The following is a 21,377-nucleotide window of genomic DNA, read 5'->3' on the forward strand; positions in this document are numbered from 1 at the left end:
AAATCGTTTCTTGATTAAGAACAAATGCCTCATTAATCTGGAACATATTGACTTGAGAACACAAGTAAAGTCAAAGAGAGTGACTGACATGCCATGGAACACAACATGCTCTGTGTTCCCATCTCAAAAGCTTTGCAAGAACAGAGGCCACAAAAGGTCACTGGATACAGTGAATTGAACAGGAAACTTAGCATCACCCAATGATGCAAAGGTAAAGTTTTTTATTTTTTATTTTATTATTATTATTTTTTTAAGATTTTATTTATTTATTCATGAGAGACACACAGAGAGCGGTAGAGACACAGGCAGAGGGAGAAGCAGGGTCCCTGCGGGGAGCCTGATGCGGGACTCCATCCCAGGATCCCGGGATCCTGCCCTGAGCAGAAGGCAGATGCTCAACCACTGAGCCACCCAGGTGTCCTGGTAAAGTTTTTTAGAAATCTAGATAACAGAGAACATTTGGTACCAGCAGCCCTGAAACTTTTTCCATCTATAGATTCTGAGTACATTCCATTTGTTTCAGAATTAAACCTAAATCCAAGATCAAATAAATAAATAAATAAATAAATAAATAAATAAATAAATAAGTAAATAAATGTATACCTAAAGGAAATAAGGTTTCTAATTTTAAAGAAACTTAACTTCCTGAACCCCCATCCCCATCTCCCAAGTTTTAGTTAAGTGTGTGAACATATATTAAAAACCAGCACGGATAGCTTTGAAGAAAATTCTAACAATATAATTGGATGCATATTTTCTTTGGACCATGCTAAAGCTGCATTTCTTAAAGGAGCACATAGTACTTCATAAATAAAATATTAGCTGCCCATTGATGTGAACTGTACATTAAAAAAATCATGGACATAATTTTTAAAAAACAGATCAGATGTTAAACATCCATGTGAGAATAACTATGCAGTTTTTAAAAAAACTAAGTCTTGTTTTTTTGGACTAGCCATTAAAATACATCATAATTCTGAAAAGCTTGGGAATTTCATCTTCTAGAAGATAAGTTCCATAAGGAAAAGAACTTTTTTCTATCTCAATCACTACTCTAACCCCAGAAGTGTGCTTAGGACACAGTAGATGCTCAATATGTATTTGATGAATAAACAACTTCAGCCATGGATGGAACCATAACATGGATATACTTGTGATTTATAAATTTAACAATCAGCCTCAGAACTTTACACCCTGTAGGTGGCCCCCTACCTATGTCACTCCATACCTCCTTTATACCCAGCATAAGATCCACAGAGGTGTCTCCTCATGATGAAGAGAAAAAAATATCCATGAAGAATTGTAGTGGCTTTAGATGAATATTATGTGCAAAAAACTCCCCAAATATCATTTTCTATAGAATGGTGCAAAAAATTATGATATTTTTCCTAAGACCAGAATAAATTCTTCCAAAGTTAAAGAAAACTTTTTTAAAAAAATTATTTATTTATTTATTTATGATAGTCACACAGAGAGAGAGAGGCAGAGACACAGGCAGAGGGAGAAGCAGGCTCCATGCACCGGGAGCCCGATGTGGGATTCGATCCCGGTCTCCAGGGTCGCGCCCTGGGCCCAGGGCAAGCTCCAAACCGCTGCGCCACCCAGGGATCCCAAGAAAACTTAATGTAATTTTTAGAGTCAAAGTCAAGATAGAATAGTATATTATCTCTACTAAAGTAGTATTCTTCATTTCAGGCTTCCAAACAAGGGAAAGGCAATTTTTTTTTAGACAATTATTCTAGAAAGTGAAGAGAAAAAAGAGAAAGTAAAGAGACTTATTACTTTAAGGAACTGTAGTCAGACTTTATTTTCAGCAATATTTAAACCCTATTTTTCCCAAGGTTTTAATTTTGAAAGCAAGGTGGCAAAGATGATAAAGAGCCAGTACAAGAGTGCTACCTATTTATTCGATGTACACCCAGCTTGGCGCACCTGGGTGGCTCAATCTGTTAAGCATCCACCTTCGGCTCAAGTCCTGGTCTCAGGGTCCCTGGGATGGAGCCCTGCATTGGGCTCCCTGCTTGGCAGGTTGCCCACTTCTCCCTTTCCCCCTCCCCCTGCTTGTGCTCATTCTCGCTCTCTCTCAAATAATAAATAAAGTATTGAAAAAAAGATGTACACTCAGCTTGTGTTAGAATACAAATTATGATAGCCCATGCCCATGAGAAACAAAAAGTCCAGTTATAGGTACAAGACTAACAATCAGGAAACAATTATACACTTCCTTATTGCTCTTAAGTTCTAAATCGTATAGAACAAATTCCAAATGGCCTAGAGATGAGAGGTAATTCCCCACCTCACACAATGTCCAAGGCATATTAGACATGCAATAAATATTTGATAGGTAACTGAATGCTGGGATGAATGGATGCATGAATGAATGGATGAATGGATGAATGAATGCACGCTTTTAGAAGTTAATCTCATTTAGGATCCTGGAGGATGATAGCCATCATTTGGTTGGTGTCTCCCATGAATAAAATTTCAATTTTCCCTCCCTTTCCATCTTCACACACATGATAGAAGCTGTGTCAACACTGTATAGAAAAAGTGGAGAGGTAGAAAACACATCATCCTCTTAATTATATCAGGTGGTCTTGGAGACACAAATTGTCTAATGCACCTGGCCTGGCCTGGCAGATTCTCCCACTTAGGAATTAATTCTAGGAGACTCAGAGGGTTGTGGCCAATTGACCAATTAACTATTTGCAATTGAGCCTGGGGCCATGCAAGATCAAAGGCTGGGCAGTCATCTGAAGCCCAGTGAAAAAAATGGCAGAAGAAGCCAGCTGGGAAAACTTGAATAAAAGCAAATTAAGAAGCAAAGCCCAGAAAAAAACCATGGTCCTTGAAAGAGAGACAACCTGAAAGAGGAAGAAACTATTTGGAGAGAAGGGGCTAACCAGTCCTGTCACTTCAAGATTCAGTTTTATCTGGATTCCAGCGAGACCTCCTTCTCTCACTTAAATCAAATTACTTTGGGCTAGTTTCTTCTTCTTATGTCTAAAAAGCCCAATTCAAACTTTCAGCAAAAGTTTTTTATTCTTTTATTATTTTTCCCACTGTAATTTGTTAATATTGTCTTTACCTAGTTTTACATAATATAAACATTGGCTTGGAAGTTAGTTTTTATTTTATTTTAAAGATTTATCTATTTATTCATGAGAGACACAGAGCGAGAGGCAGAGACACAGGCAGAGGGAGAGGCAGGCTCCTTGTGAGAAGCCGGATGGAGGACTCAATCCCAGGACCCCAGGATCACGAGCTGAACCAAAGGCAGACACTCAACCAATGAGCCACCCAGGCATCCTGGAAGTTAGTTCTTAAAGCCATTTTAACTATTTCATTATGCCAAGAGAGTTCCTATATTTTCATATAATTTTATAGCAATTCTGAGAGAAAAGACAAATTTATTGTTCCTGTGAATTTCTATTCCAGTCAAATTTTAAAAATCAAACACTTTAAATTGTTGTAAATCAAACTAAGCATGCAAAGATGCCATCTATAACTTTGAAGAGAATGTCTTGGACTAGTATTTGGAAACATTTATTGAAACAAAATATTTCATCAGTTTTATGGGGCTTTTGTGGGAATTTAGCAAATGTAGCATTTATACAAAGTCCAAGCACCACTGGAAAAGTTCTAAAATGAATTAATTATTTAGCTGGTCATGTTCACAACACAAGAAAAAGGTGAAACAGGATTTTTCTCCACAAAGTTGAAAAACTTCCCAGTGATTTTTTTTTTTTTTTAATGCTTTGCTAAAACAGCTTGGGGGGGGGGGGCGGGCGATGGTTCACTGTTTAAAAGTTAACTCCTGGGGATCCCTGGGTGGCTCAGCGGTTTAGTGCCTGCCTTTGGCCCAGGGCATGGTCCTGGAATCCTAGGATTGAGTCCCACATCAGGCTCCCTGTGTGGAGCCTGCTTCTCTCTCTGCCTATGTCTCTGCCTCTCTCTCTCTCTCTCTCTCTGTGTGTCTCTCATGAATAAATAAATAAAATCTAAAAAAAAAAAAAAAGTTAACTCCTGGTACGTGTTTAGCTGTTGGGTGTTGTTTTGTTTTGTCTTGTTTGCCCCTGGGTACCATGTTTAATTTGTACATCTCAATCATCTGGATGATCTTGGTAATCTGAAACTGTTTGCTGTGAAACACACAAACCTTCATCCCTGAGGTACTTAGAACTAGACCTAGTAGAATGAAGCAGTTGTAGAAGCCACCATAACTCTGCCACCTATGGCTTACTGTTCTTCACACCTGGAGGGCCTCACTTAAAAAAGGTACCGGAATACATGCTCAAGGAGATAGATCCTAGAGTTCTGACTTCTATCTCAGGTGTTCGGATAAAAGCCAAAAACCTCTAAGAGCATGTGGCTTAAAACCAGTTACACTTAAGAGAGGCACATGCTAGAGGAAGGAAGATTGTAAGTGATCTTTGGGTGACCTCATCACTTATAGAAGATAGAAGTTTGATAGTCTTGTTCTTGGAATACTTCCATTAAGATTTAGCAAAATTGCTTGATAAGTAGGTTAACATAAGGTTTCCTGCTGGAACTCAAGCCATAAGACCGAAAACTCTCCAAAGGTAAGGTAGATTGAAGTGTCCATGCTATAGTCAAAAGGAGTATCAATGCCTTGGTCAACAATTATATGCATAGAAATAGCCCAAATCGTGTCTTTAATTTCCATACAGCATATCATATTTGACCCAGAAAAATGAAGTAATATTTTTAAGATTTATTTATTTATTTATTCATGGGAGACACAGAGAGAGAGGCAGAGACACAGGCAGAGGAAGAAGCAGGCTCCATGCAGGGAGCCTGATGTGGGACTCAATCCCAGGACCCTAGGATCATGACCTGAGCCAAAGATAGATGCTCAACCACTGAGCGACCAGGTATCCCCCCAAAATGAAGTAAATTTATAAAAGTCACAGAGGAAAAAGTGAAAACTTTTGGGACTATAGGAAAGTACTGGATCTCAAAATTCAAATCTAATTCCAAATTGAAACTAGCAGTTGTATCTAATGATTCTGATTTCAAATCAGACATCACAGGAAATGAAGAAAGGAGATTTTTAAAAAGTAAGTTCTCTTAAATATTTGCTTATTGACAGATTTCTACTTTGTTTCTTTTCTCCCCATGTAATACTACCCAACATTCTCTTCCTCTTTATTTATGAAAACTCAAACATCTTCAGGCCTCAGTCTGCAACTAAAATGAAGACACCATGTTATGGGCTTCTCTCTGCTCCCTGCTTATTAGGAATCTTAGGCTCCAAAGAGTACCTACCAAGAAATTCTGGCCATTTTGTGTTTTGAGTGTTGAAAACTAGCAGGTTGTGCTGGTTCAGACTCTCCTGGCTTTTTGCCACAGTCTATGGGGCATCAGTGTATTTGCCTGTCTGGTGTCCTCAGTGCTGTGCTACACTGTAGTGCCATCGGGGCCCTGGCTTTTCTTCAGTCTACCCTGCGAGGCAGAAATGGGGAAAATATTTTTAATTCCTGAATTCAGGACTCAAACTACTCATGACCACCCCATCCAGGAATAAGATGCCACATTATCCTATATATTTCCTTTGTTCTCATCTTCCAAAGCCTTCCCAGGGCTTCAGACACAAAACTTCCTCCTCTCTCTATCCTCCCTTCTCCAAATGCAAATCAGACATACAAATATATGCCTGGATTGCTGAATCCAAAAAGCTGTTCTCAGTTTAAGCTAAGAAAAGACCTCCATCTACATCTACATTTGCTCCTTTCAAACACCAGACTCCAATAGTTAATAAAGATGAGATGCAGAGTCACCTTTATACCTTAGTCTTTTGTATTTTCAGTAGGATGAACATCATGGTTCTTCGTAGCTTGCCAAAAAATTTGAATGGAAATGCGCTGAAGTAGCAGCAAAACTTTGTGCTGGCAAGGTGAAATGACATGTGCTATTGTTCACAGGAAATAATGGCAAACAGAAAGATTTTTGCATCGTGTCAAACAGATGGAATAGGCATGGATAGAAAGAAAAGAGAGAAACGGTAGAGTAAACACAAGTTGGGAGCTCCAGTGACAGAATTAATAGGTGTTATACATGGAAGAGATGGCCTGAAGTGGTTTATAACTGCATCAAGATAGAATCTATTTTACCAGTATAATTTTATGTCAGCCGGTATCACGCATGGTTTATACAGTACAAGCAGCTTGGAAGTGGAAAAAATTTGTTTCCAACAGAAGGGCTGGAATTGATTCAGGTATGCTACCAAATATCGAGATGACCTGGGACTGACCCGGACGGAGGAGGAGTGACCCAACAGACGACTTACAAGGTGGGAACTAAAAAAGAAAAGAAAGGGATATAGATGCTCGAATGAAGAAAGGTCACAAGGGCCCAAAAGGAAGATTATGTATTGAAAAACAATGACTTGCTTGTTAGAAAGAAAAACTTGATTTAGGCCATAATATGTATGCTCTATAAATTCTCAATTACCAAGGCAAGGAGGAAAGTTGTTTTTAAACTAGGTTATTAGAAAATATTTAGATCACTACTGCCAAAATAGAGACAAATCTGTACTCTAAATACAAAATCTTCCGAGTCCATTCTGTTTTTCATCATTCTAGAGTTGTGAGACTTACATACTATTTTCAGATGCAAAGTTCTGCTCAATTGAATAAAGAATGATTGATATCTTAAACAAACTGGATCATCAGGTTCCGTCACTTTCATAGAGTCTGAATCAGTGCCATCCCCTCTTCGGAGTCAATACTTAAAGATGTTTCCAAGGCATCACAATATTATGTTGGCCTAGTTACAACAGAGAAAGTATCCTTTCTAAATTCCACACGTGTGTGTGTGTGTGTGCGTGCAAGCATGCTCACTGGTGGGGTAACAGGCAGCCTTTGCTCTATAAACATTCCCAAGACAGAAATGTATCACTAGCAAAATTGTAAGGCACAAACTAGCACAACTTAAAAAAAAAAAAAAAAAATCAGAATTCACACATCCAAGTGTGTGTTGTTGCTTTTAAAAGTATCCATTTGGGAGGTGCATAGTTATTCTAATATAGCTGCTAGGACTCTAAATTTTTTTTACAGTTTTTTTTTTTTTTTTTTTTTTTTTTTTTGAAGATGGCCTTCGTTTTCTGTGCCATATTTTTTTGGAAGTCTTGATGGTAACGTATTTTCATCTTTTGGGTGTAAATTGATTTATAAATAACCAAAAGTCAGTCAGGAGTAAATCTTAAGAACAAGAAAGATAATTAAATTGGGCAATATCATAAAAAGGTAAGGTGAACTTTGCAAAAACTCTGGATGTATCCTTCTAGGGGTATTTTCCTTCTGTGAGCTATTAATTTTGTTACATCTCACACTTTCAAATCTGTTTTGAGATAACTTTGTTCCTTTTGCTTTCATAATTAGTAACATCCTAAATTCTGCTTCTGACAAAGAGAATAGGTTACACGTGTGTATGTTTGTTTCATCACGTAGTGAAAGCAAAGAATGCAGAGTTCATTTACATTTAGCAGGAAAAAAAAAATGTTCCAGATATAGTTTAAATCCACCATTGATAACTAAGCAAAATGCTTGCAACTAAATCAAAAATACACTTCTTTATGAGATTACTTTTAGCTAATTCTTTCCATTATCTATGTAAAGGTCTACTCTGCAAGATGCTTTGACAGGAATTTTAATACAATTTATAGTATCATATTTTATTAAAGATTTTTCTCGTCTTGCAAATTTTTTAAATAACTTTTCTTATGCTCCTCAGTTAGAACTATTATTTGTACATTTTTTTCCTGGGAGCGATATGGGCAATTTTTGGTACCAAATACAGTAAAATGACGTTGTGCTATAAATTCCAGAACTTGAATTCAATATAGAATCATCCTACTAGCCTTTAAATTCTATCAACTCAACCAAACTTATTTATGCAAAGTGTTTCTCCCTACCACTGTGCTCATTGGCAAATACTGCTGAGTTGGGTGTTTTGTAGCTTCTAAAATAATTATTCAATATGATATTAGGTTATAGAATGTGAGTCACAAATCCCTGAAGCCTAGAGAGGCCCTAGAAGGTACACTCCACTGTCTTTCGACTTCACCACGCCCACACTTGAATCTTATGTCTTTCCTACCTATTTAATTTGTTTTCTAAAATATAGAATATATGTTTCAAAAGTCCAATCATACCAAAGTCAAAAGTGGAAGGAATTCTACAACTGCAATATTGTGAAAATATGCAGCAGAGTAAGGGGTCAAAGGCTTGTCCCAAAATAGACATGGCTACCATAAGGTGGTGGACTTGCAGGCTAAGTTCCCTTTCTTTCATAATTGAATGAAATTTAATCTAGTTATTTTGGCCAAAAGACATAAAAGGATATCATGCCTCTGAGATGTGGTCTCGAGAGCATGGTTGCTTTACTTCAGCACTATCAGCATTTGGGGCTGAATAATGCTTTACCGAGGGTGAAGTGGATTCTGTGCTGCACATTGTAAGATGTTTAGCAATATCCCCAGCCTTTGTCCACTAGATACCATTAACATCCCCTTTCCCCAAAATGATAGCCAGAAATGATTCAAGATGTAGTTGAGTGTCCCTGGGGGACAAAATCCTCTTTCCCTGCCACTCCTCCTAAGTTTATTTATTTATTTTAAATATTTGTATTTATTTATTTGAGAGAGAGAAAGCTAGTGAAAGAGCATGAGCAGGGGTCAGAGGGAGAAGCAGGTTCCCCACAGAGGGGAGCCCGATGTGGGGCTCAATCCCAGGATCCTGGGATCATGACCTGAACCAAAGGCACTTAATCGACTCAGTGACACAGGCACCCCTTTTCATTCTAAGTTTAGAACCACTGCTTCAGAGCAACCATTGTGATATTTAGAAGACGGTTCTGATAGGAAGTTACAGAAGTCTTACTTACATTGTGTCCTTTTAAATTCATGTTAGTTTAGTGTTTTGCCTCACATAACTTAGGGTCAAGAAAATACATCCTGGGGATGCCTGGGTGGCTCAGCGACCTGCCTTTGGCTCAGGTCGTGATCCTGGAGACCTGGGATCAAGTCCCACATTGGGCTCCCTATGTGGAGCCTGCTTCTTCTTCTTCCTTTGTCTCTGCCTCTCTCTGTGTGTGTGTGTGTGTGTGTGTGTGTGTGTGTCATGAATATATAAATAAAATATTTAAAAAAAAAAGAAAATACATCCTGACCCATGTAATATAAATTTTCATCAACTATGTTCCCAAGTTCATAAGGTCTTTTTAGCCTGTGAACCTGCATTTAAGCCTATGTTCCTGCATTCACCCCAAATGTTCTCATGTAAGAAGAAAAGCTTATAGACAATAAAAAATTGTATATGGCCAAAGATAGCATATACTGGCATTATAAAATGTTTCTCAAATATTTGCAGCATGTCACGGCAACAGAAGTTGCTATGGAGTAAGTGGGTCAGAATTACCATCGGAGTAGTACCCGAAATACCTTTGGATTATTATAGTCCAGGCCAAAGCAAGCAAGGCTTATTAGACTCAAGAGGCGCCCTTGGAGGCAGTTAAAACATCCCCAGTCAGATAGCATTTGCAGGAAACACAGGGCTGAGTTAAACAAGTGAGCACCTGGTAAGGTTTCAAATACTCTGAGAACAAGCCTGATTCTGTATGTTATGCTAGCAGAAGCTTCAGGTCTATTCTTACCCAGCCCCAGGAGTTTAGTAGGCAAGTGACAAAAAAAGGACGAACTTCAAATTTCAGTCCAAGGAAGGATCAGGCTTTATGGAACATAAAACTAACTCAGGAGCAAAGTAAGCACTTGAATAATGTGCAGACTGTGATAGCAAGTGAATGAAGGAGCCCGGAGTGGCCTTCCAATTTCCTTGGCAACCAGATAAGTGAGCAGAAAGCATCAATGAGTTTTAAGACGCAGGTATGCTACACCTGAAACGATTACGCTGTATGTCAACTAACTGGAATTTAAATAAAAACTAAAAAAAAACAATAACCAAAAGAAAGGATAGATTCCATATGACTATCTCAATTAATGCAGAAAAAGCATTTGAGGAAGTACAACATCCACTTGTGATAAAAACTCTCAGCAACGACTTAGTGGAAAGAGAAATTAAGAAAACAATCCCACTTACAATTGGACTGGAGAGAATAAAATACCGAGGAATAACCTTAACCAAAGAGATGAAAGACCTGTAGTCTGAAAACTGTAAAACATTGATGAAAGACATTGAAGACAACTTGGAGAGTTTTTTCATAAATCAAAAATATAGAGATCAAAGTAACTTTGAACGATAGAAATGTATGAGGTCGTCTTACTAATAAAATGGAGTAATAAAAGCTAAGAAAATATCAATCCATCAATCAGTAAAATGCACACACATGCACACTTGATGTACACAAACAGCTGAATAATAATGATGATAATCCTACTGAGTGACAAAGTATAAATAAACTCTCTCCGGCTTTGCAAGTGCAAAACCAGTTATTCTACTCTTGATGTTTTAATAAGAAGCACTTCCCATATATAATAAAGGCCACAGTGAACTGTGTGAAAGTTTGCAGTGCCTGGGGAGGGGGAAACTGGCCCAAGACCAGAGTCATCGGAATCGTGACCCCTGACAAACTCCAAGCTCCTGAGAAGGCGGCACCGAAGACGGCTTTACCAGAGGTCAGAAATATGGGAACGCAGTGCGTGTGAATGCAAGCTATGTGACACGTGTTGCTTTCACATTCCAGCTGTCCCCACAGCCTCAGCTGGGAGAGGCAGGTCGCACACACGGAGCTGGAGAAGCAAGGAAAAACCTGAGCTGTTTTGATCACCACATAGGTTGTTTGCTCTCTTCCATCCGAATCACGATCACATCTTATTTGCAACGGAGACCTGGAAATCTTTCTCAATGGCCTATATTTCTTTTCGGAACAATATTCATTTTCCTGTGGCATTACTCCTTCCTACCAATTATCTTTGGGTGCAGCATATTTTGTAACACTTTGATCCAGAACTGATCATTATAAAAGTTATAATCCTACACATCAAAAGGTTGGAAGTAAGAGTAAGCTGAGAAACATGCAGGGGTTGGAGAGGGAGGGAGGGAGGAGGAGGGAGATAGAAGAGATCAGATAAAGTGATACAATAATGAGAAAGGAAGTGATTTCTGTGGATCAAATAGAAGAGAGAAGCTACTTCCTAAGGCCTTGGGGGAGGCAGGTTTCCCTCACTAAAGATGACAGTAGATTGACAAACCTGTGCAGACTGTTCTCACTCTTCCATAGAGATTCTCAAACTGTAGGCATTAAACATAGCATTAAGACCACGTACAAAATCTTTTCCTCCGAAGTAAATTGCATTGTTTTATTACTACAATATGTGGCTCAAGAGGCAAGTCGTTATTTTCAGTGTCTGGGAAGACATTAGCTCCACAAATAAGGGGCAGTGTGAAAAATTTAGGATCATAATAGAGCCAACAGGATTATGTTTCTCTGGGCTTCCATGTAGAATTAAATCCTAAAATATGCCTAAGCTCGCAGAACCAGTCTGCAAATTTTGCACTCCTTCTGTCCATTCTTACCAATAGCACCCATAACACACAACTTTTTCCCCCTCCTCCCCCAGGCACTTCAAATATCTCCAGGACAAGAAACTGTAAACAGATGCCTGTGGCCAGAAGCACAAAGTTTTACGGATAAATGTGTCTGCACTCACACAAGTGGAACAAAGGAGAGGCAGAAATGTTTACTTTATATTTAACAGCTACAGTCTTTCAACTCGCAGTTATGAATAAACTCTTTTTGTGACTAAATCCTAATCTGGTCATTTAAAAAAAAATAAAAAATAAATAAAAAAAAACAGAGACCCAGCTCAATACCCCATCACAATCCCACCTTAAAAATGTAGTATCTTTACCTATCTTCAGGTACTAATTTCTTTTTCTGAAAATTCTGCCACATGTTGCTATTTCTCTGCCATTTAATATATTTCAGTTAAATTCCTATCCTGGGTAAGTGGTATCTTTAAATAACCTGTGCAGGGTTTCTTAATAAGTTTTCGCAACTATCCGGTTGAAGCATGTATATTCATTTTAAGACACAGCTTGAAAGTTTGGGTGATAATTTGATAAGTAACAGCTATTGGATAACTGAAGAGAATAAACACATATAAGCCTTCCCTTTGTGTTTGATTAAAAGAATATTTACATTTCATTCATGGTGTCTTCTTAAATTTCTTGAGGTCATCAGATCTTGATGCTAAAAGGGCAGAGGAAAGAGATAGAGGAGAGAGGCTCTGAGAGGATAGTGAAAACATATGGTGTCCATCTTGCAAGCATAAGGCTTCCTGGTATTATTGTGACTCTCCCAGTGTTCAGAAAAGCTGGAATAAGCCAGTAGGCAATCTGCTGTCTCGTCAGAAGAGTGCCAGAAACAGGTGGTGCCGACCTAACCTTTTCCTTCCACCTTAGCAAATACTCTTAGCAAATCCTGCCCTGGTCATCATAGTCTTGCTTTAAAACATTTATTTGAAAACCAAGTGTCTAAAAAAATGACAGTTACTAGGAAGTCACGATGCCTGAAATTGCTGTTGCTTTTTTCCCTTTTGTCTTTTACACTTTTATGAATTACATAATTACATAATTTTGAAACTAAAAATGAGTGTACTTTAAGTTCATTTCTGTGAGTTTTGATAATTGGTGTATATGCCAAGGTGACACCACCAAAAACAAGATACAAAACATTTCAGTTACTCCAGAAATTTTCCTCCTGCCCCTTTCCAGGCACACCTCCCAGTTGACTGGTTTCTATCGTCATAGGTCATTTTTGCCTGTCCTTGAAGTAATACACCTTACTGAGAATGGCAAGCTATTCTCCAAAGCAGTTGTAACACTTTATGCTACTAACAACATTGTGTGACTATTCAAGTTGCTCTACATTCTTGCTAATATTTGGTGATGTCAGTGTTTTAGCCATTCCCATGAGTATGAAATGCTGTCTCATTATGTTTAAGTTGCACCTTCCTGATCACTTGATGTTGCGTATCTTTTCGTGTGCTCATTGGCCTCATTCCTACATGAGATGGCTCATTCTTACAATTTCTTTCATGAAGTATATGTTCAGTTCTCTTTCCATTTTTTATTAGGCTGTTTCACTTTTTATTGTTGACTTGTAAAAGCTTTTTACATATTCTGGATATTAAATTCTATTTCACAAAATAGAAATGATAAGAACATTTTTCCCAGTCTGTTGCTTGCTTACTTTTGTTTTATAAGCAGAAATTTTTGATTTTGATGAAACCCAAATATTCTCTTATAGGTGGTATCTTTTAAACTCTATTAAATCTCTGCACGTCCCAGGAAGGCAAAGATATTATTACTTGTTTTCTTCTAGAAGATCTTTTAAACATTTGTATTTATTCACAAGAGACACAGAGAGAGAGAGGCAGAGACACAGGCGGAGGGAGAAGCAGGCTCCATGCAGGGAACTTGACGTGGGTCTCCAGGATCATGCCCTGGACTGACGGCGACACTAAACCGCTGAGCCACCGAGGCTGCCCTAGAAGATTTTTTACTATAGTTTTTATGTTTAAGTTCTTGTAGGAGAAGCAAAACTTTACCTCTACCCTCTTAGGATCTCTGGCTAATTCTGAGAATTAAATTGGCTTAAGATACATTTACAGGAGAAAAGCAGCCCCATAGGAAAATGAAGACCTAGAGAAGTGGTTAGGCCTAAGTGTTTATATACAGGGTTGAACAAAGAGAGACAATTGTAGAAAAGTAAATGTATATGGAGAATAAAGGAAGATAAGAGTTATTTTAACAAGGTCTGTTTGTACATATTTCTCTTGGCCTCAAGCCCTTGTCTCTGGTTATAAGAATATTTCTTTCTTCCTGGTGTAGAAGAGCATCTTTCACATAGAAATTTCACCTCTTACTTTTAGAAAGAAAAAGTGAGGTTAGAGTGTTCTTCTTGCACCTGCTGTTTTTCAAGTGTCTTTAACTCAAAATAATTCTATGCCAACATGACATATTTTGGGGTGGCATAATATGCCACCCCTCATTTATGATACACCTCCACATAACATTTTTGTGTATTGAATGAGGCCGAGTCAATAAAATTTTTAAAAATGGATATCCAGTTGTTTCTGTATCATGCTTAAGAATTTTCTCTTCCTCATCATTGATTTGATTTGCCACTTTGGTCAGATACCAAGTATTTATGTGCATATATATCATATATGTGTGTATTCATGTCCCATAATGTGTACATATCACATATTTGTATATGTGCCTATTTGGGGATTTTTAAATTCTGTTTTATCAATCCATTTTTCTGTTATTATTCCAATACCACACTGACTCAATTACTGTGACATTGTACTAAGTCCTGAAAAAAGTTGTATAAACGCATTATCTTTGCTCTTCTTTATCAATAGTGTTTTGCTACTTCAGGTCCTTTGCCTTTTTAGAATAACTTGTAATATCTTCAAAAAGTCCTGTTGATATTTTTATTGAAAATGTATCATATCCATAAACTATTTGGGGGAAGATGGACAGCTTAACACTACTGAGCCTTCCAATTAATGAATATGATATTTATTTAGGTTCATTAAAATTTTTTTTAGTAATGTTTTGAAATTTTCTCATCTCTTGTTAGATTTATTTCTATGTATTTAAGGCTTTTGAGGTATTTAAATAGTATTTTAAAATTTCATTTTATAACTTTTAATGATACAATATAATAATATAATACAATTGATTTTTGAATATTGAAACTATGTCTGAGACTTTGCTAAATTCAATTATTAGTTTCAGTAGTTATTATGTATGTGTGGGTTCTATGGAGTTTATACACATACAATTATGTCATCTGTGAAATATGACAGTTTCACCTGTTCCTTTTTAATTTTTATGTCTCTCTTTCTTTACTGGCTTTATTGAAGTAAGTAGGACTTTGGATAAAATGTGGAATAGAAATAGTGACAGCCATTCCAATATTTATCCACGTATTTCTCTTTCTGGGGCTCTTACTTCTTTCCTGCATATGCTAGTTTTCACATGGCATAATTTCTCTTCATTCCACAAACGTCTTTAAACATGTGTCGTGGCACAGATCTGGTGCAGATGAATTCAACCTTTTTTCTCTCTGAAACTGTCTTAATTTCATCTTCATTTTTGAAGGCTATCTTTACAAGGTATGAATTACAGGTGAATAGCTTTTATATTTTAGCATTAAATGTGATTAATTTCTCTTCTAGCTTTGCACTGTTTGTAATAAGAAGGCAGCCATTATTCTTATCATTATTCCCGTTTGTTGTTGTCTTTTTTATTTTTCTATTTTAAAAATATTTAAAAACAGGACTTAGTTGGAGATTTCTTTGTACACACTTCACTTATGATTTTTTGTACTTCTTTCATGTCCTTCACTAACTTTGGAAAATTCCCATTATTCCCTCAAATATTTCTTCTTGCCTCATTCTTTTTCTCCTCTCCTGGAACACCAGTTGCACCTATGTTAAATCATTAAACTACAGATCTCAGGTACTCTATCTCATTACTTCTATTGTTGGGTTTCTTTTCTATCCACTTCATTTTGGACAATTTCTACTAATTCATTTCTAAATTCACCAGTTCTTTTTGGTGCCCAGTCCAGTTGTCAATAAACCCACTGAATGAATTCTTAATTTTCTGTATATTTCACTTCTAGCATTTCCATTTGCCTTTGTAAAAATGTTCACATATCAAATAAAATTCCTATCTGTTCTCCCATTCATCCGTCCTTTACCCATACTGATCATGGTTTCCCTAAAGTTCCTGTCTGGTAATTTCAATACCCAAAACATTTTAGTACTATTGTCTGTGTCCTCTCTTTAACATGGATTGTGCCTCCTTTCACTGCTCATCTCATCTTTTTTTTTTTTTTAATTGTATTCTGAACACAGTGCATAAAAGAACAGTAAAGACTAAAGTAAAACATTATTTTCCCACAGAAAAATCATACCCTTCCTTCTGTGAAAGTGTAAGTTCAGTGTGCTGGGTCAATCTAATCTATAATCTAGTTATGTTTGGACTCAGTTTACCACTGGCTTCAGATTACTTGTGAATGGGATCAGGAATTTCCCTTTAGTTGTGCTTGGGGATCTCAGCCCCGATGATACTCTGGAGAATATTTGTAATTTTCATCCAGCTTCCAGCTTTCTGAACCATCGGCCATTTCTTCTTTGATTTATAGCCTTGTTAACTAGATTTTTGAGTCATTAGAAAATTCTCTTTGCATTTCTGCCAGAATTCCTGAATTTTAACCTTGGACCTACCCATGACTGATTGTATGACTTGGGTGAACCTCCTGAACTTTTCCATCTCATTGCTTAAATAGAATAAGAATCATTATTACCCTGTATATTAAGGAGTGACTTAACTAAATTAAAGAGCTAACATGCATATAAAAAAAGGCCAACGTGTTCTAGTTGAACTGAATGTGAAAGTCAAAGTTAATTTTGCTATAGGAAAACAAAAATATTCTTTTTAGATTGATCTCTATCATTAACATTTTGAATCCAGTAGTCTCAAATCAATTGCTAAATCAGCAAGTATGCGCATTCTTCTACTATAGCCCCATTTCCTCACAAATAAGGAAGAATTAAGTCAGTTTGGTTACTAGAAGAGATGGTGGGAGCACCTAATCAAACTAAAGCCTATCTGGACTCCTGAAACCTTTTTTATTTGTAGTAATTTTCTAGTGATCTCCCAGACTTTAGGAAATATGATATACTAATGCAGAAACATACTGAAAGACAATATGGATATTCACGATCTGCTGCAAGAAAGAAGTAAATAAAAAGAGAAGGAAGGGCGACTACCCTAGAGTTAATATCCGGCATTATTTTATCAACCATCTGCAATCCCTTCTCATGCATCGTCCTAGGATTATAGACACATTAGGGTAGCATAGCGAGTTTCTGTGCTATCTGTAACTGCAATTTAAAATAAGAAGTTTGCGTTGTTGAAATTAGCCCATATCCACTGCCAAAAGTACATGATCTAGTGTCTAACATGTAATGATACTATTTCTGAAAACTGTGTTGTAATTAAATGTCACAGTCTTGCATATATTTTAGACAACTCAGCTCTGAAGTCAAGTCAGGTCACTGATAGAAAGTTATTGGTCAATGATCCCATTAAGCAAGTTAAAGGATGCTCTATATTCAAAATGACTTCATCTTCTCTAAGGATAAAACCACCACATGATCCCAAAGGATGTCTCCTTGTCCTCATGAGAACTCCATTAAAAATTAATATCTCCACCAATTACAATAAACTGTAAGGAGATTTCACATTTATTGTGGTGAAACTTTATTGTAATGAGAACATTGCTAGGAAAAAATATCCCCAAATAGCAGGGTATGAGGTCAAAAAAATAATTGAAAGAACCTTCTCTTCACCTTATTGCCTCACAATAAGACCTAAGAAAATATTTTTGATCCAAGATTGCGTGTGGTATATAATTTACCAAGCCCATATTTGTAAAGCCCTGTACTGAAGAGCAAATAAACTCTTCAATTGAACTAGTTCCTTTGAACTTGAGGAAAATAATTTTACTTCTGTAAGTTCTTCTCGTAAGAATGATTTTTTTATATAGAATAGACTTAGCACACCTTTATTATCCACCCCCCTTCACTCCAAAATACACAAAATAACAATGTAAAAGTATAGAAAATATTTTTTAAAGTATTAAAAATAGAATCAAAGAACCATAGATTCTTTCGGAATTTCTGAGATTTAGAAAGCATACATAAGCAGAACTCCAGCAAAACAGAACTGGAGGAAACCACAGGCTTCTAACGTATGTAGGAGAAGACTGCTATGGAGGTAAGAGGTTTCAAAGTCTCTATGCCTTTATAAGAATTAAGGGAAAACACTGAGCATTTAAAAGGAGACTTAATCCGAGAGACTTAATTTGGAGCAGCAGGCTAGTCAGTGTCTTCCTTTCTCCTTCTTTTGTGCTATATTGGCTTTAACAACTGGTTACAGAAGGGTATTGGGGTTGGAGGAGTTTTACAGTGCTCAGGTAGTTACTGACTTCCAGGAGTGATGGAAACTCACATTTGAAAGACAAGCTTCCATTCTAAATGCTTCCTCCCCATACACTGAGAAAGGTTATAGAAATACTAAGGGCACATGAGGGCTGAGTCTCAGATTCAAAGCTATAGGCAGCCAAGAAACACTAAACATTTTAAGAAAATCAATAATATAGAAGCTAAGCAACAACAACAAAAAGAATACACCCCCAGGAAATAGTTATTAAGCTAACAGAAAGACTTAGAATAAATATTAAAATACTTAGAAATGTTTGAAAGAACATTGCATCTATGAAATATATTTCCTAGAGCTCTTAGAATGAAAACGAAAATGAAATGAAATGAAATGAAATGAAATGAAATGAAATGAAATGAAATGAAATGAAAATCTCAAGACGTAAGCATCAAAGCATCAGTAGTGGTGATATGTACTCCATAGTGAAAGACTGGGATGAAGAACTGAGCTGAGACATTCTTGCATGGAGCAGAATATGTGGATAAAAAGAGGGAAAATGTAAGTGTAGAGTTCTGTAATATGAAGAGTACATCTAGAAATCCCCAAATCTACATTATAGAAATTGCAGAATAAGAAAAAAAAAAAGAGAGAGAAAATGTAGAGAATATGACCAAATCAATACAAAGCAAAAAATCCTCAGGTCTGAAGAAAGGATGGACCTTCAAACAAAAGTGCTAAGTTAGATTTTTAAAAAAAGCCAAAGCCACATGTATCATTGTGAAATTTCAGAATTGTGAGATTTAATAAAATCCTAAGGCTTTCTAAAGAAAAAAAAAGAGAATCATAGGCAATCTAAGAAAACAAAACAAAACTGAAAAATTGGCCCGACATAAGCATAACTTCTCATGAGCATAATTCAATACTAGAAGACAGATATTACTATCTTCCAAGTTAAAGAGAATTATTTCAAAACTATAATCCTATACTCAGCCAAGCTAGAATTAAAGTAAAAAATAATATAAATAAATATTCCGAAAATCAAAACCTCAGAGTGTTTACCAAGCTAAGCAATCTCTGAAAAAATTAGTTGAGGACACAGAGCAACAAATAAGCAACAAATCCCCCAAAAGGGCAGGCTGTAGTCCCACATATGTATACTCATATAAAGAGTAGTAGTACATCCCTAGTAATACCTAAATAACTGTTGATGTGCAATACAAAACCCAAAGCATAATATAAACACTTAGAGTAAACATTTCAGTTCAATTGAATATGAGAGATGCTAGAGTTAGTGAAGAAGAAAATGAAAATTAAGTAAGATTCTCATCCTTTTGAGGGAGCAGATACGGTAGTTTTAATTCTAAATAGCAAATAGAAAAAGTAACCTTTAAAAATGTACTAAAATTGTAAGAGAGTATTGGATGAATAGGATTTATAGCTTCTAACTCATAGTGTAAGAATAAGTCGATCTTAGAAAAAATACTAATTTGGGGATCCCTGGGTGGCTCAGAGGTTTAGCACCTGCCTTCAGCCCAGGGCGTGATCCTAGAGTCCCAGAATCAAGTCCTGCATCAGGCTCCCTGCATGGCGCCTGCTTCTCCCTCTGCCTGTGTCTCTGCCTCTCTCTCTCTCTCTCTCTCTCTCTGTGTCTCATGAATAAATAAATAAAAGTCTTTAAAAAAAAAAAAAGAAAAAATATTAATTTGAAAATATGCTTTCAATCTTCCTCTTGTACCTTTGAGGGTAATGCCAAATGTAGTCATTTCTGCCAAGAATGTGTTACCTTTGCTGAAATGTTTTCTAGCTATTTGCCTATTAGTATATTATTTTACAGTATATGCTACATCATGTCATGATGCCAAGAATTCCCTGACAAGTAACAATTCTCTGAAACTAACGGGGATTATCAAATCTAACCAGTACAGCCTGCCATGTGTTTTCAACTTTCTTCAAACTGACTCATGTCATGAGTGGCTCTACTGGATGCACTTGAGAAATGTCTAAGAAAACCTCCTATTCCAGCCATTAGTGGAGGCTTGGGCTCTAGCACGTCTTCTTGATTTTGCAAAGGTCTGGTTAACACACGCTGGTAGAAACTCCCATCTGGAAAAATATCTCATGCTTTTCATAGATGAAGCGTGTGATTCTGGCATATAGGAATTAGTCTTCCCTCAAGTTCATTTAGATACAAGAAAAAGAAATTCAGAAACAGAAAATCTCTGAGTTTCAGTAGCCTCACATAATAAAATGCAGCTATTTACAAAACTAGTGTGTCTGTCCATGCTTGGTCCAGCGATGGGTCCCAAGGAAGGTGGGGGCAAATGTGGAAAGAAAAACCAACGGTACCCAGAGATACTATTCATTTAAGTACATCATACCTGGGGGCTTTTTTGGCTCAGTGACACACTTCAAGGTAATGCTTTTTTTTTATTTTTTATTTTTTAAGATTTATATATTTATTTGAGAGAGAGAGCAAGTAAGGGGAGGGGCAGAGGGAGAGAAATCCTCAAGCAGATTCTGCAGTGAGCATGGAGCCCAACTCCGGGCTCAATCCCAGGATCCCCGAGATGGTTCCTATTTCACAAATGTATACTTTTGAAGTTATCATGAGACCATTATTTGATAGTTTAGTAAACTTAGCTGTTAATGAGCTAATACCCTTCATGCATACCCTGTGAGTGGCAAAATTATATGTCCCAGTTTCTCTGTAATTTGGATCATTTTTAATGAAATCCACAAAGAGCAAAATACAAAAGCTCCCCAGTGGATCTAATCTAGTAAATCTAAGGATTCAGTTGTGTTTCATTTACTAGACACATGTTGATGAAATTCACTTAGCATTTAGTTCTAGCTATTGTCCCACAAGGACCTGAAATTACTTAAATAAAACAGACAATACAGAGTTTGCAAGAATGAGTCCATACTCAGCTTAGTCAAACAGCACATAGAACACTTTATCAGAGAAGCTTCTTCAGATATTGAATCCAGTCCTGGAAAAGAAGAGGTAGGACTAGAAACCCAGTTGACACTTCACCAAGGCCTTCTTCATAAACCCAAACTCCACTACAGCAACCACAAACAATTTCATCAGAGAGCAAGAGCGCATAAGTAGGTGGTAATGACTAATTGAATGGGGTGACGTGGGACCTGGGTGTTCACTTCCCATGTGAGAATGCCAGAGACCGGAGGAGCCAGCATGAGATTTTACACAGTACCCAACTTTGAGATCTCTTGCTGTGCAGGGAAGAAGAACAGAAATTCTAGATTTAATAGCACCACATACAATGCTTGAAACACTTTGTAACTTTGGGCTCTTGGGGATGTGTTGGTTTGGATTTGGTTTTGGATTTTTAATAAAGCTGAAGAATT

At 36.9% G+C, this 21,377-nt stretch overlaps 1 long non-coding RNA gene across 1 annotated transcript; it reads left to right on the forward strand.

Moving 5' to 3' along the window:
• The first annotated feature begins 75 nt into the window (after positions 1–75).
• Positions 76–11,786, forward strand: LOC140621479 (uncharacterized). The gene is made up of 2 exons (XR_012021194.1): positions 76–211; positions 11,600–11,786. It is a non-coding gene; the product is annotated as an uncharacterized lncRNA (long non-coding RNA).
• Positions 11,787–21,377: the final 9,591 nt, after the last annotated feature.

Source organism: Canis lupus, chromosome 30, assembly GCF_048164855.1.
Source record: "Canis lupus baileyi chromosome 30, mCanLup2.hap1, whole genome shotgun sequence".
Classification (NCBI taxonomy): Eukaryota; Metazoa; Chordata; class Mammalia; order Carnivora; family Canidae; genus Canis; species Canis lupus.